This window comes from Lonchura striata, chromosome 2 (assembly GCF_050655825.1).
Source record: "Lonchura striata isolate lonStrDom1 chromosome 2, ASM5065582v1, whole genome shotgun sequence".
In the NCBI taxonomy this organism is placed as follows: domain Eukaryota; kingdom Metazoa; phylum Chordata; class Aves; order Passeriformes; family Estrildidae; genus Lonchura; species Lonchura striata.
Window position 1 is genome coordinate 89,336,004 of NC_140704.1, and position 15,879 is coordinate 89,351,882.

The window sequence follows — 15,879 nt, forward strand, 5'->3', positions numbered from 1 at the left end:
AAAAGCATTCCCTCTTTTCCTAACACTGACCATGTAAATTAATTTCATAGAATCACAGAATAAGCTGAGTTGGAAGGGACCCATCAGCATCATTGAGTCCAACTCCTGGCCTTGCACAGCTCATCCCAAGAACCCCACCATGTGCCTGAGAGCACTGTGCATGTTCTTCTTGGACTCTGTCAGGCTGGTGCCATGACCACTTCCTTGGGGAGACTGTTCCAGTGCCCAGCCAGCTGCTGGATGAAGAACCTTTTTCTGATATTCAGTCTAAACCTTCTCTGACACAATTTCAGCTCATTCATGCAAGTTTTCAGTCACTGGTCACCACAGAGAAGAGATCAGAGTCTGCCCCTCCCCTTCCCCTCATGAGGATGTTGCAGAAAACAATGAGTTCTCTCTCCAGGCTGAAGAGACCAAGAGATCTCAACTGCACCTCATTGGTCTTCCACTCAAGGCCATTCATCATCCTCATGGCTCTCCTTTGGATGCTCTCTAACAGTTTAATGTCTTTTATATTGTGGCTCCCAAAACTGCACACAGGACCTGAGGTGAGGCTGCCCCAGTGCAGAGCAGAGCAGGACAATCCCCTCCCTTGCTTGGCTGTGATGCTGTGCCTGATGCCCCCAGGACACTCCTGACCCTCCTGGCTGCCAGGTCACTGCGGAATCATGTTTAACTTGCTGGTGTAAAGTCAACCAGGACCCCCAGGCCCCTTTTTCTGACATTGCATTCTAGCATCTTGTTCCCCAGTCTGTCTGTAAATCCAGGATTGCTCCATTCCAGGTGCAGAATTCAGCACTTTGTAGAGCTTCATATGGTGGGTGATTGCCAGGTCAGTCCTCTAATTTGCTAAGGTCTCTCTGAAAGGTCTCTCTGCCCTTGAAGGTGTCTACAGCACCTCGGAGTTTAGTGTCATTGGTACTACTAGTTTTAGAAATCCATGATGAGCTAAGACTAGTCCAGTCCAGTTAACCAGCTAAATTACCTGAAAGTTAAGAAAGGGGATGCCAAGACATTTCACTTGTGCCATTGATGAATATTTGAAACCTCATCATAAAATCATTAATGATCTTATGCAATTAATGACCAATTAAATGTTAAGGATTACCTTCTAAAATTAAAGTGTTGAGAAAACTCTTTGACAACAGTTGTAACTTTCACCATTCCTCAGCATTTAGACATAAAGAACAAATTTAGATTAGCACGTTTAGAAAAGAAGCTTTGTTTAGAAGACAGCAAAAGATGGGTTTGGGGTACACACCTTGACAGAGCATTTTAAGGTGTTTCCTAAGGAAATTATTTTGGTAAATGCTGGGAAATGTTGTATAACCACTCACTGAATTTAATGATTCAAAAAGCTGCATTTAATAAAATTTAGGATGCAGTCTCACCTGTAGACTTTTAAAAACTCTTAAGTTGGAAAAAAATATTTACTTTAGTTCAGCAAAGCCCATATTTATTTTTTATAGGAAATGCATTAAATATTATACACAGAAGATAGATTATAATGCCGGTAATAAAAAAAATGTAAATAAAGAGATATCTTCCAAATACATCTGAATGTTTAGAGAAACCAGTGTGCTTAAATTAATATTTTTAAATTAATTTTTAAATTGCCATTACTAGACTTAAAGAAAGACAATATCAAATGAGATATGAACACAGTAAAGAAATTTTTACAAGGGAAAAAATCGATCTATGGGAGGTTGCTTATAACATGGACAATTTTGTGTGTTTGTTTAAAAAAGAAGAGATAGGAGGAATTATCTACAATCAGAACACTTTCACTTTGGAAAAGTGGAAAGAAGAGTATCCAGTGACAGAGTGAAAAAATTAAAAGGAAAGCATTGTACTATTAAACTAATGATGCCTTTCCTCCTTCAGATAATTTTTAAGCTATTAAAGAGGAATTTTGACTATTAAACCAGTAAGATGCTCAGTCATGTGTAGAACAGGAAAAACAATAAGCCAGCTATGGCAGGCACAACTAGTTAAGTATTGTTTTAATTGTTCTGCTTTGATTTTCCATCCACTGTATCCACCAAACTATTGAACAAATAGACATTGGCTCAAGTTTCAAGACTAGTAATAATAAAATATGTATATAAAGGGAATTTAAAAATATGTAAAAAAATACACACACAAAAAAACCTGCACACTGTATTGAAAATTGATGTAGATGCATCATTTGAGCAGAAAACGCCTTCAAATTAATAAGTCAAAAGATCTTTATAGTTATATATATATTTTATGCTTCTGCCCTATGTGACCATGACTATTGGCATATATATGTATACAACCCCACATATATCCGTATATGAGTGTTTGTATGTATAGATTTTCCAAAAATGATGAGTGAATGTATGTATATATGTATATATTTCCATGTATATATATAACATATATGTTATATTTATAAAATGATGTAATAATTTTAGAAGTTCTTTTAAATAAATTTCATTATTTGCTATATTAGAGAATTTTTATTTGTTCCAAAGTCCAGATAATTAAGGGTAAGGTTTGATTGGTGAATAGCTATTTACTCTGTACTATAGAAAATTACATTTATCTCTAACCTGAACCATACCCACAACTTTATCAAAGTTAGGAATACCAGGAGTGTCTCTGAGTTCTTCTTGTACATATTACAGCATGGAAATTTTCTATCACAGCTCAGATTTATTATGTAGTAAAAAATTATATGCCTTTAGAAACATCTATTCAAAACCTATACTGATGCAATATCTTTCACAAGGGGGGGGTTTGATAAATATTAAGATGTTATCCTGAATAAATTATTCTCATGACCTCATATTCAATATATTATCCAAATATTGTGAAACTGACTTTGGCTCAACTTTCTAGAACAATTATAAAAATCTAAGAATAAAAATTATTTTCACAGATCATCTAATGATCTTTTGACAAGCCACTATATGACATAACCAAAAATATTTAGAGGTTAATAAGGCCATGAAGCACACTGGGATTGACAAAATTAGTTTAAGACTTGGCATAGATCTGATTCTGAACAAGTCACAGATGAACATGCATTCCTTTTGTCCTTCTGTGACACCTGGAAAAGAAGCAGTTGTAACAATGCTTAAGGTCTGGTTTCCCAGACTCAGTCTGCTGATGTCCACTTATTCCACCTTTATCTGGACTTGGATTTCTCCTGCAGTTTATTTGTCTGAGCACTTTCACTGCTGCTCTACAACTTAAAATGGAATATGCACATGTCTCTGGTAGCTGGATGTCTATAATATCATTGCTTTGTCTGTGACATGCACAGATATAGACAGAAAGACAGAAAACAATCATGATTAAAACCATAATTACAACTATTTGCACGTGTGTGTGTGTGTGTGTGTGTGTAAAGAAGTTAGCATAGTCTTACCCTTAAACAATTTCAAGATTAAAAAAAAAATAAAAAGATAATTTTTGTCTGAGGTAATTAAAGTATTTAAAGAGTTTTTTGGCCTCTTTTTGAAGACTTTTTTGTTTTACAAGGCATTTAGTGTCAACTTTTTTTTAACCTAGATTTACTGTAACTGTCTTTAAAACACATTGTGTATAATGACCCAGGAATATTTCTTAAGCAACCTTATTGAAAAATAAGATATAAAGAAAAAAATATTTTAGAATTCTATAGAACAATCAAGGCAAAAGGAAGGACTGCAAAATGAGATGATATTTCTTGACTTGTGATTCTTGTATTTATCCTGGCAATAAAAACATAATTTGAAAAGTTTATAATCTCTGGATAAACAATTTCTGACAACTAGACATATTATATAGCATGAATACTGTCTTTTCACTGATTTCAGGCTATATTTTCAGCTGTTTTTTGGAGGATACACATGGAACTTGCTGGACACATTCAGCTTTGTTTCCATAAAGTTGTTGGTTTTTCTTATATAACTAGGTATATGCAGTAGACATTCCCAAGCTTCTAGGATTTTATTGTTCAACCTTTTGACAATTTTTCTTTTACTGATATTCTGCTTACATTGCAGATATAAATCCTAAAGCAAGGTTGTTTCAATTCATTACATTCTACTTTTCCCTAATGGAAAATGAACATTTTTTATAAAGTTTCTTTCTTCTTTTTCTTTTCCCATGTAATTTTGTGGAATATAGCTTTAAATAGCTATTGTGTTCCATGTGTGTAGATTTGTGTCATACCCACAATATGGTTGGGCTTTTCTTATGGGTGTCAGCAACTTTTATCCAGAACATTCAAGCAGAGGGAGGGGAGCTCACAACAATATTGCACCTGGGACAGAGCAAAGTGCTTGTCTGATTGTTTTCCTTGCACTCTTCTGTTTCTCTAGCACTAAAAATAATTTCCTACAGATTAATGTTTGCTACAGATCTCAGGCAGTGAAGGAACATGCAAAGGTGTTCATGCTGTTTTTTAGAGAAGGAAGAAAAATAAACTTCTCATGCTTGTAATCAGGATAGAAGACCAAGTATGGGACAGTGTGCTGCCTCCACAGCATGCATCCTAACTTCAGACACACAGAATTCTCCAGGATGAGACGGAAATAAGCAGATATTCACACAAGCCATTTTCTGCCTCGTAGGATGCTTTTGTAGGCATCACAAAATGATGTTCTAGTTCTCAGATTGGGTTCATTCACTTAAGCTTTTGTGCTGTTTTTCCTCCACATTTCTTTCCTAAGCATTGTGGAACAAAATCCTCAGGAATGTCCCATAAGGTTCATTAGCTGGGTACCATACGGTTAGGTTTCTTACTAAATCTATTGCAATTGTTACTATTATTTTTTAGTGTTCCATAACTGTTTATTGCCCGAGATGGAAATTTTTTGCATATGTTTTCAACCAGAAGGAGACTTAAATTTCCAACTATTTGCTTATTAAGTTAAATTCTTTCCAAAATAAGGCAGCTGAAGGACTCAGTGCTTCAGAAAATCTCTGTGTCAATTTACAACATATGTACACCCTTAGAGAAACATAACGGATTGCTGGATTTCCTGTTTATAACAAGAAACACAGGGGTTTCTCAAACTAGCAGTTCCATTTTTAATTTTGCAATTTTGTCCTTTCAGAATTTAAATATTAGCTGGAAGTTAAAAATTGTCTTCAGCAAAATAAAAATACAATTCTTCAGACTATTTTATGCACTAAAACATTGTAGCATGTCATAATTTAACTTCATCTGACAATTAAGTCCCTCATAGCTGCTTGCTCTCTCCCCACCCCAAGAGGGACTGGGGGGAGAATTGGAAAAGTAAGAGAGAAAACTTATGATTATTAGGCAACAGTACAAAAGAGAAAGCAAAAGCAATGCACACAAACAAAGCAAAACAAGGATTCCATTTGCTGCTTCCTGTGGGCAGGTAGGTGTTCAGGAACCTAAGAAAGCAGAGCTCCATCATAGGTACAATGACTTCAGAAGAAAAATGCCATCACTCTGAACATCCTCCCTTCATTCTTCTTCCAGAAGGATATGCTGAGCTTGATGGCATAGGGTATGAGATATCCCTGGGGTCACTTGGATTCAGTTGTCCCAGCTGTGCTCCCTATCAACTCTTGTGCCATCCTCCCATCCTTCTCACAGGTGGGGTGGAGTAAGGAGCAGAAAAGGCTTTGACTCTGTGCAAGTGCTGCTGAGCAGGGACTAAAACTTCTTTGTATTATAAATGCTGTTTTCAACACAAACACCAAAAATGGCCGCACACCAAGTACTGTGAAGAAAACTAACTCTACCCAGCCAAAACAGCGCAAAGAATTAGCACAATTTTGAAGTTTACTTCACCTTTATTTGATTTCATCCATCTTTGTCATGCATTGTGCATCTCTTCAAAGCTATCACATTACTAATTTAAAAATTGGAAACAATCTGCTGCAATTAAAAACAGGAAGAGTTGGCCAGAAAAGAAAACATATTTATAGAATATCAAACTGTAAGTGTACCTAAGTGTGCCTCTTAAAAGCTCTTTGTTCTGAAACAAAGAAAAAGTTATACACAGAATAAACAGATGATTATAGTCAGTATTTAGAGGAAACATTTTAATTACAAAGACTGAATATTCTGTAGTTGATTCATAGCAGTGCATTGACAAGAATCAACTCATTACTAATTTGGGTGCACCCCAAAATTTGTTTCAAAACTGCATATGCTATGTTGTTATGCTTTAGCATTAGCACTTAATGAAGATATAATATTACAGTCATTTACTCCAATGAATACATGCAACATTTGTAGAAATATTAATGATGCAATTTGGGAGTTGTATATGAGAACTCAAGGTGAAAGCGTAGCTCAGTTCAATGGAAGATTTTTGCACAGCAGTTAAAGCATTGACAGCTGTTTTGGCCATCTCTCTTCTTTAAACTAGGTTGGATCAATATGAAATACAAACTCCAGCTCTAACAAGGCCCTATTTGACAAACATTTATATTGAAGTAGGCTATTCCTTTAAAACTGCAAATTGAAAAGCCAGTGTGAAAAATAAATTTTTAAGATGACTCTTTCAACGTGCTGTAAGATCCCAAGGCCTGATTATCAGTTGGATGGGCAGAATCAGAGAAAAATGTCTGTGCATGATACAGCTCTCTTGATTTTGTTGCAGAATTGTACCAAGGTGCATACAGGTGCTCTTATATGTTTTCATTCAATTTTGTCTGTTGCTGATTATCAAAATTTAATGGTGATAATCAAAATTTGGTGTTTCCAAGAGGTTTTTTTTTTTTTAATCATATATTATATGGTCAAGAAAAATCATATCTCCTAAGGGAAAATGGGAAAAAAGTCATCCTTGAATTAGCTTGCAAGGTAGGAATTTTACCACTTCTTGAATTTTTGAGGGAACTAGCTTAAGACCTTGAATGGCTTGGGCTGTTCCAGAGAAATTAGGTTAGCATCAGAATTATTACATGTACATCAGATGCTTACCATAATGTGAGGGAGTCTTTTGGTTTGGGTAAGTTATAAACCTGAGATACAGCTATCATTGGGGAAAGGTGGTTTTGAAATGAGCTTACACTCCTTGATGATTAAGTGACTTCTTTAAATGTCTGAATTTTAATTAGTATGATTTGACTGAACTAACATTAGCAGTCCTATGATACCACTAGCAGAAAATCTTGATAGGTGATAAATTTGGATCTTTGTTTAAGAATCCCTAGTTTCATATTGATTAGCAAAGTGTACCTATCCAAACTGGCTTGTATAAAATTTTTTCTTTGGAAAAAAAAATGAAATAAACCCATGGAATCTAATAAAGTGGTTTGTTTTCTCTTGACAATTTATCATTTTAAGCTGTGTTCATGTTAGTTTGCAATAAAACCACTCTAATTGACATCATCTTCTTAGAACTATTTGTCTTTTTGAATCCTTTCTCATTTTATTTCTTTTTACTTTTTTTAATCTCAGGTATATACAATGACTGTACAGGCTACACATTAACCTTTAAAGAACCCTAATCTAAAGAACAAGAAACTAATGGAGGTGATTAGTAAGCAATGCTATTTAATTATTATAGCGTACATATTTCTTTTGGTATTTCTGCCTTTTCCACCTTGATCTGTGGAAGAACATGTTGAATCAACCAAATAGAGACATTAAGGAAAAAAATATATACTTGTTATTAATAAAGTTAAAATGCATTGTCAGTTGTTTGGACATGGCTTTCATGTAGCATAACAAATGACCTTCCTGAGTATATATTGATGGAAATGTTTGGAAATAAGAAGTCATTGATTAAATATTGCAGTAAAGATGTCATTTAAAGAATTTCTAGTCTTCATAGGAAAAATGAGGACAATTGAGCACTGGATGAAATAAAATATTTCCAGATGTTATATGAAGTCATACATGTATTTTTTCCTAAGATGGATGCAAAATTAAGTGGAAAAACATTGAGATTTTTCAATAAATTATTTAGATTATGGTTACCTGAATCATATATAACCAGTTTCTGATCATTTAGCAGAAAGTTTTACAACCAGAAGGATGCATGATTTATGGTAGATATGAGGATGTCTGAAAACTGACTTAATTTTCACATTTTATATGACTGGTTTTTAATAATTTCTTTTCCGTGTGAGAGTCATGTTATGAAAATTTGCACTTATGTGCATATGCAGCCTCCACATGAGTCCTGAGTCCTGAACTTTTGTTTAACTGGGCATTTGAGACTTACCAGCCTGTTAATACACTCTTGCTCACTTTCTATTTTGTTGGATTAGATTAACTGTCTAGAGCTTAAGGAAAATGAGAATTGACACAAAGCTTTACCTGTCTGCAAGGAAAAATAATTTTAAATTAATGTGGAGGTCAGTGGAAAATTATTAATTTTATGCTCCAGCTACTTTTATTATTCAAATATAGTACCCATGTTACTGCATAAGAAGGAAAAAAGTGAATATCCATTTTTCTTCCAAAGCTGTTTGACTTTTTTTTTAATAACTGCAATCTTTGTTTTACATATAAATTAAAATTCAGTTCTCTTGTTATCCATAGCTTAGATTCTTACTCTCATGCAGTGCTATACACTGCACTTTTCTCTGCAATGCTTATACAGACACTTCAGAGACTTACATTTATTGCCACTCACTATTCACATCATGCTGCATGGTAAAGCATGTGAGGTTTAGAATAAAGAGTCTTAAATAAGACACATCACACAAAAGGAAGATAAATCCACTCCCTTTATAGCAAAGATAGGGGTGGCAGGTCTGGGAAGAGATAATCTGGGAGTATCTAGTTTGCCCTGATTTTGTGATATGACACACACTGTCTGGCAACACACACCCCTACAGAGGACACCACTAAGGGGCTTTCCCTTGGTGTCATGATTGCTGTGAAGAGTGACCAGGAAAAAGAACATGCTTGACAAAGGGCAGCATGGGAGGAGGAGATCTGCTCTCAGAGAATTGACTCCCATGAAGTGAGGTAGGGCTGGGTCTAGCCTGGAGATTGAAAGAGGTAATCAGTAGGCCAGAATTGTAAGGAGGGTTTTCCTATGATAAATGAAATGCGGGAGACGGTTCAGTATGAATACTGATTCCTCAGTATTTGTCACTATTGCATGATCATCCAGGCTTTTGATTTGTTACCAAAAGGAATCAAAAGCTACAGACAACCTAATTGAAACTCATAAGTGGACAAAAATGTGCTACCAGGTAATGCAACACCTACCTGAAAACTTCTTCAGTTTTGAGAAGCCTGCTTTTCTGGACTGAGGGAGCAAATCATCTGCAAGCTAAATATATATTTAATAAGATGTTTCCACTGTAAATACCACACTTGACACAAGATAAAACTATTATAGGCTATTAATTAATCAACTTCTCCTTTGTCACAAAATGATTGAAGTTGTCAATGAGCAGTAAATGTTCAAAACAACTCAGCATTAAAATACAATGATACATGATAATCTTCAAAGATCTTTAAAGGTAATTTTCAATATCAAAAAGCAGAAGGTTAAACTCATTATGTGTACTCTCTATGCTTCTTTTCTGTGATAGACTTAGTGAGTAAAGGAAATCTATTTAAGTAACCCTTCTGATAGAGTTTCTGCAGAGAAGCTGAGAAGTTGACCTTTAAAACTATACATTGATTATTGTGTTTGTCAGTTTATTTTTGTGATACACAGAAGCCAATTCTTGCCCATCTTTCTTCTGCCAAGATTCCATTCTTTTCCTTTTGTTTCACAAAATTCTTTCTGTCCTGATTTCCTTTTCCTGGAAAAGAGCAAAAGACATATTTACAGGCATATAATTTCATCAATGGTCTATTTTATGTGTGCTAAATATCAAGCTCACAGTTAAAGTACATTGGCATATTAAGAATGTATTTTAAAAAATAGGATTTTATCTGATTCTTTAAAAATTATTCTGGTGCTTTGCTGTATTTGAAGACTTTTCTGTTAGGGCTGTAGGAATCAATCTGCAATTAAATCTTCCCTCTTGCACATAAAGGTATTGTTAAAAGAACTTCCAATATTCCCTGGCCACATTTGTGCACCTGCTAGATTACCCAAATTCATAATGCTCCATCTGAGAGAGCTGTTATATAAGATGCTGCTTTCAGAGAAGTGGAAAATACTACTTTCTTGTATTTCTCTGACTTTATGTTTGGAAATATTTACTTGAAATTACTATGAATTTTATTCTCCTTGCAGTATAAAAGGATGAGGAGGATTTGGCCATCAATTTGTAACAGAAGTTACAAATAAAGGATAAGGATAGAATTCTTTTCAGGATTACAAAGGTTTTAACTAGCTACTATGCATAATAATATTACTCTCCCTTCTGAATAATTTACTTTAGTGACAGTGAGGACATCCATTGTTGTCAGCCTTCCTCTGATTTTAAAAATGTAGTGTCACAAGGTAATATGCTTAATAACTACCTTAAGAAGGCTAAAACACCTTCAAATACACTCTTCAAACTTCACCTACCTGAAATGGACAAGAGAAGTAACTTTCAAATGCTGAAAGAGCCCATGCTATCTATCAGTCATGGAAAGTTCAACCCCAATGGACTCAGATATTTTAAATTCAGTGAGGGACTACAGGGCCAGAGCAATTCTTCAGCTAATGAGATTCTGGTTCTATTAGTATGTTCCAAAGCATTATAAGCTGCTATTCAGAGATCGGACGCTAAATATGAAGCAAGAACCCTCAAAATGAAGTCCAAAAATACACCTCCTTGCTTGACAATATTCTGTAAAGAATAAAATGTGCATTCATTTTTTCTATATTTATTGTGGCTTATTATTGCCTTTATCTCCTTGTGTTGCAGTCAGATTTATGAAAGACATACATTTACTGTTTTGTTTTTTTTTTTTTTTGTTATGGCCCATGTGTTACTTTTCTACTTTAAGTTACTGCGTATGCTGGATTTCATATCCTCGGCCACAGAAAAGAGCCATATTATGCTAGGTAATGCAGAAACAAAAAATAAAAGGAGAAATTTTCAAGTTAAGGCTTTAATGTTACTATTTCTCTTACAAATCTCTTTCATAAGTAAGAAAAAATTATAAAATACTAAGATGTCAGGTGGTATATGATATAAATGCCAAAAGCAAAACAAAAGCAAACAAAATAATGGGATGAAAAAATATAAGATTATAGCTGTGGGTTGACCCTTGCTGGATGCCAGGTGCCCACCAAAGCCACTCCCTCACATTCCTCCTCAGCTGGACAGGGAGATAAAATATAAAGTCTCATGGGCCTAGATAAAGGTATGTAAGGATCACTCACCAGATACTTTCACAGGCAAAACAGACTCAGCTGGCCAAAATTAATTTAACTTATTGCCAATCAAACCAGAGTTGGGTAATAAGAAAAAAATCCCCAAATCTTAAAACCCCTTCCCTGTACTATTCCCTTCTTCCTGATCTCAATATCATTCTGCATTTTCTGTCCCTCCTCCTCCTCCACTGTAGCACAGAGGAACAGGGAATGGGATCTGTGATCTGTCCATCACATGTCGTCTCTTCCGCTCTTTCCTCCTCAGAGAGAGAATCCCTCACATTCCTTACCTGATCTGCCATGGGCTCCCTCCCACAGGAACATGAATGTGTGTTTTTGCCACGGGTTGCAGTTTTTCCAGAACTGCTCCAGAACGAGCCCCTTCCATGGGCTGCAGTCCTTAAGGAACAGTTTTTTTCTGTGTGGGTCCCCCTTGCAGTCACACGTCCTGCCTCCAAACCTGCTCCAGCATGGGCTCCTTGCTGCACCAGTCCACAGGTCCTGCCAGGCTCCTGATCCAGCACAGGCTTCCCACTGGGTCACAGATGCCTTCAGGCATCTACCAGCACTAGTACAAGGTCTGTGTCTTCATTGGCCACAGGGGGATCTCTGCTTCCCTGTGGACCTCCATGGACCTCACTATGGTCTTCGCCATGGACTGCATGCAACCTCAGCTCCAGCTCCTGGAGCGCCTCCTCCCACTGCTTCTCCACTAACCCTGACATCTGCCTAGCTGATTCTCTCATAGATTCTCACTCCTTTCTGGCTGTTTTTTCTGCAGGAGTTTGGTTTCATTCCCCAGTCTTGAATACATTATCCTGGAGGTGCTACTCCCATTGCTGATGGGTATGTCCTTGGCCAGTGGCAGGTGCCTCTTGGACCCAGCTGCCATTGACTCAGTAGAACATGGGGGAAGCTCCTGACAGCTTCTCATAGAAGACATGTCTGTAGCCCCCATGCTCCAAAACTTTGCCATGCAAACCAAATAAAATTACACTATCAGAAAGAAGATAATTTAATTGTAAAGTAGTGTTGCCTACCTGCCCAATTAATTCCAAGTCTATTTTCCAGTGCTGTGTGTCCATTTTATTTTTTTGCACAGAATGATAAAAAAATATTGTATGCCTAAGAAATATCATCTGCAAAATAAGCAATCAGAACATTTTAAGAGTTTTTTTCTTTTTTGTTTTATGATTAGAAGATCATGCTGTGAAATTGTTTTGTTAGAACAATCCTTAAAAAAAAATCCTAAATTGATTTTCCTCTGTAACCTGTACAAAGTTGAATTTCACCCCTGGAGGTCTGCCAAACAATCTGGAAATAATTTGAACAAGCAGTGATCCATGTTGAGTGATCTTTACCTCCTCACTCTCTGACGACTTTTGTTCTTGGTTTGCATTTTTTCTTTGATCAGATGGTTGCTGCTTGAATAAAGAAGGATGAATAATTGTTTAAAAATATTTTAAACATCTTTTGAAGTACTCCATTATGAGAGTTATATCAATGCTGCAATGTTCCAGTATCTACTCTTCTGTTTTGTTAATGACAAGTGAACTTAATGAGCCGCAGTGTTCAATGCAATGTGAAGCGTACTTGATGCACAGCTCCCACTAATGATTTTTTTTAAAAAAAAGTGTGGCTCATTTCCTGTATTATGCTAATTATAATATTTTCAGTCTTTCTTACTTCTATGTAAACATTAGCTGTTAATCCATAGGAGAGCCTTGGGAGGCAGTTTTACCTTTCTATTCTACTAAAAGCTTGCAAGTCTAGAGCTTGATCTCTGTGGCAAGCACCAGCTCTCTAATACATATGGCCTGAATTTAAAAGATCTTCACCACAAAGGACCATCTGTTACTAGAAGAGAATTGTTATCTAATAAAATTACTCAGGTAATTTTATTAGAATCCCCAAGTTTGGATTTAGAAGCATAAGTATGTGCCCTCTGGAAAAGACAAAAAGCAGCCCAAATTTCTAAGTATAAATATTTGAATTCACTCCATCCCTGAATTCTACTTAGACCTCTGAGCTCCATATATTTCCAATTTAGGGCTCAAAAATCATTCCTTCACCATGAGTGAAAACTGAGAGTGAAAAATTAGTTTCACTTTCTTTTTCTGGTGTTAGTAACCACATAGCGTGGACAAGTATCCTAAACAAACAAAAAAAAATTAATTTGTCTATTTTTCAGAAATGGCTAGAGATTGTCAATGTTCTGAGAAACAATATTTTGATTTTACTGGAGGAAATTCTGAGAGAAGAGTTAAATGGTTGGCAGTGAAACCCAGTAGATCACTACGGCTTCTAGCCATGTGTCACCTGTAGAAGACCAGAAAATAAAGGGTAAGGTTTATGTCTCAAAGACCAATGGCCATTAAAGCTGTGCAAGAACCTGCTGTGCAAACAGAAAAGGAAAAATAGGCTGTGGCTGGTGAAGGGGCCTTGCTGTGGCATACTATAGCAGCACTTTTCTGTGATAAATGTCCTTGTTCTGCTTCCTGTAGATAAGGGCAACACAGTTCTGTGTAAATGCAGGATTGAGGTCAAGGAGAGGGGGATGAGAACACCAATGACCCTGGAAGCCCTCTGACCCATTTCCAAAAGGTCTATAAGAATGGGCTGTGGCTTATAACTCATTTGTATGGAAAGTGAGAAACTTTGTTTCAGGGTTGGGAAAACTTACCTATTAAAAGGTATACTTACAAAAACTTGGATGTCCCCCCCTGGATCCTGGAGACCCTGTTGGTTGGATTGATGTTGGACCCTTTCTTCTCCTATCTAACCCCTCTCTCCCTTCCCTCTTTTCTTTTATCCTTGTATTTCTTTCACTACTATAAGTCAAGGGACTAATATACTTACTTCCGTGCTGTGTGTATAATTTGTTAAGGCTTAGTGTTTTCAGACATTTCTGACTTCTGTTTTTCCTTTTTGATCATAGTATCTATGAATCTTGGCTGCTCTCTTTCTCTTAGGAGTAGAACATGACACCACTCACCATCATATTATATTATAAGCACTCTTGAAACAACTCAGCAAACATAGTGTAAATGTTCTTAAAGGATATTAAACTGCAGATAAAAGCTATTCTGAGAAACAAGGAGTATTTTTGAACAAAATGGGACATTGTATAAGGTTCCATCTTAAAATGGTAAGCATCTATTTCCTGAAAACCTGGTATCCAGTTGCATATCAAAGAGCAAAACATAACAGCTGAAGGGAATTTAAGAAAGTCACATGCAATCATGTCAAAGATCTAAAATTACCAGATCTTAAAAATCTTAATCTAATTGGTATTTTATTAATATTCATAGCAATTTCAGAAAAATATGTGGGGTTTTTTCCTGCCACTAAATAATGTTGCAGGATGCATTTAGATCTTTCAGGCTCAGACTGGTTCCTCATTTTTGAATTAGACTGTGCGGTATTTGCTATAATCACATTTTCAAGTCCTTATTAATTGAAGTGGGGAAGAATAGACATAGTTAACAAGTTGCAGATTGCCTAGTTGAAGAATTCTTCAGAGTGTCTCCCAGCAGAAATTATGACTCTGGACTCGTTCAGTCAAAAAAAAAGAGAACTCTTTTTTGTTTTAACTCTTTTTTGTTTTATTTTAATTCTCCACTGAGTTTTGAAAATCAATCTCTCAGTAGAAGAGTACGGGTGCCAAAGTTTTTAGTGGAAGTGGTCCAGCAGACTCCCACGGCTTGTCCAAATCCACACTGGCAATTTTGCATGAGATACTGAAGTTGATACCAATTTTAGCAGCATTATGTGGGTGTCAAAATAATTGAGAGTGGAAGCTTCTACTATGAGCAAGGTGGGGCTGACTGTCAATGTCAGATGATGGGAAAAATCATGCTTGGTAGAGAGTTAATAGTAATCAGACAACTGATTAAGGAGAGAAATAATTATAGAGAGAACTGATTAAGGGAAAGGAAGCCAGCACTCATGAGAGACAAGATACTAGAAGATGCCTAAACTGCCAAAAGAAATGTGGGTGCAATTGTCTCCCCTAGCTTCAAGAAATGTTGATTAGGCAAAGTGCAGCACAGAGTGGGTGTTTGGGAGCACTGAACACTGAGCAAGATAAAAACCTGAAGGGCAAAATATGGCAGAGAGCTTTCTGAGGCAGAGCAGTATTTAAGAAATGCAGAGCAATGTAATGCTGGACATAGACACAAGAAACAATACAATAACAAAGCAAAGTAAAGTGGAAGGTGGGGGAAACATCCCATCCCAGCAAAGAAATTAAATGGTCTAGCTGAAAAAGCAGGAAATTTATCTTAAAAGATTAAGAGTACAGAGAAATGGAGGTAGCAAAGTAAAGTGGAGGGTGGGAGAAACATCCCATCCCAGCAAAGAAATTAAATGGTCTAGCTGAAAAAGCAGAAAATTTATCTTAAAAGATTAAGAGTACAGAGAAATGGAGGTATGTGTTTCATGTAAGGTTATGCTTTTAGAGTACTTGTTACTAACTACAGAGGTCTGTAGTAGAGGCTCTTTACTGCCTGATCAGTTCTTTCCAAATGAAAAGTTGGTCTAAAGAATAGTAATATGTAGTGAATGTGATAAAAAATGGGAAAATATTTTTTACTTCTTCATTTTAGCTTCAACTTTATTCCCTAGATAAATACCCAGCACTTTAACAGAA

At 36.1% G+C, this 15,879-nt stretch overlaps 1 long non-coding RNA gene across 1 annotated transcript in view; it reads left to right on the forward strand.

The window, feature by feature from the left end:
- Positions 1-13,122, forward strand: part of LOC146768331 (uncharacterized) — a 55,457-nt gene extending 42,335 nt beyond the window's left edge. The window contains exon 6 of the long non-coding RNA XR_014952799.1: positions 51-13,122. This is a non-coding gene — a long non-coding RNA (uncharacterized LOC146768331). The remainder of the gene's footprint in view (positions 1-50) is intronic.
- Positions 13,123-15,879: the final 2,757 nt, after the last annotated feature.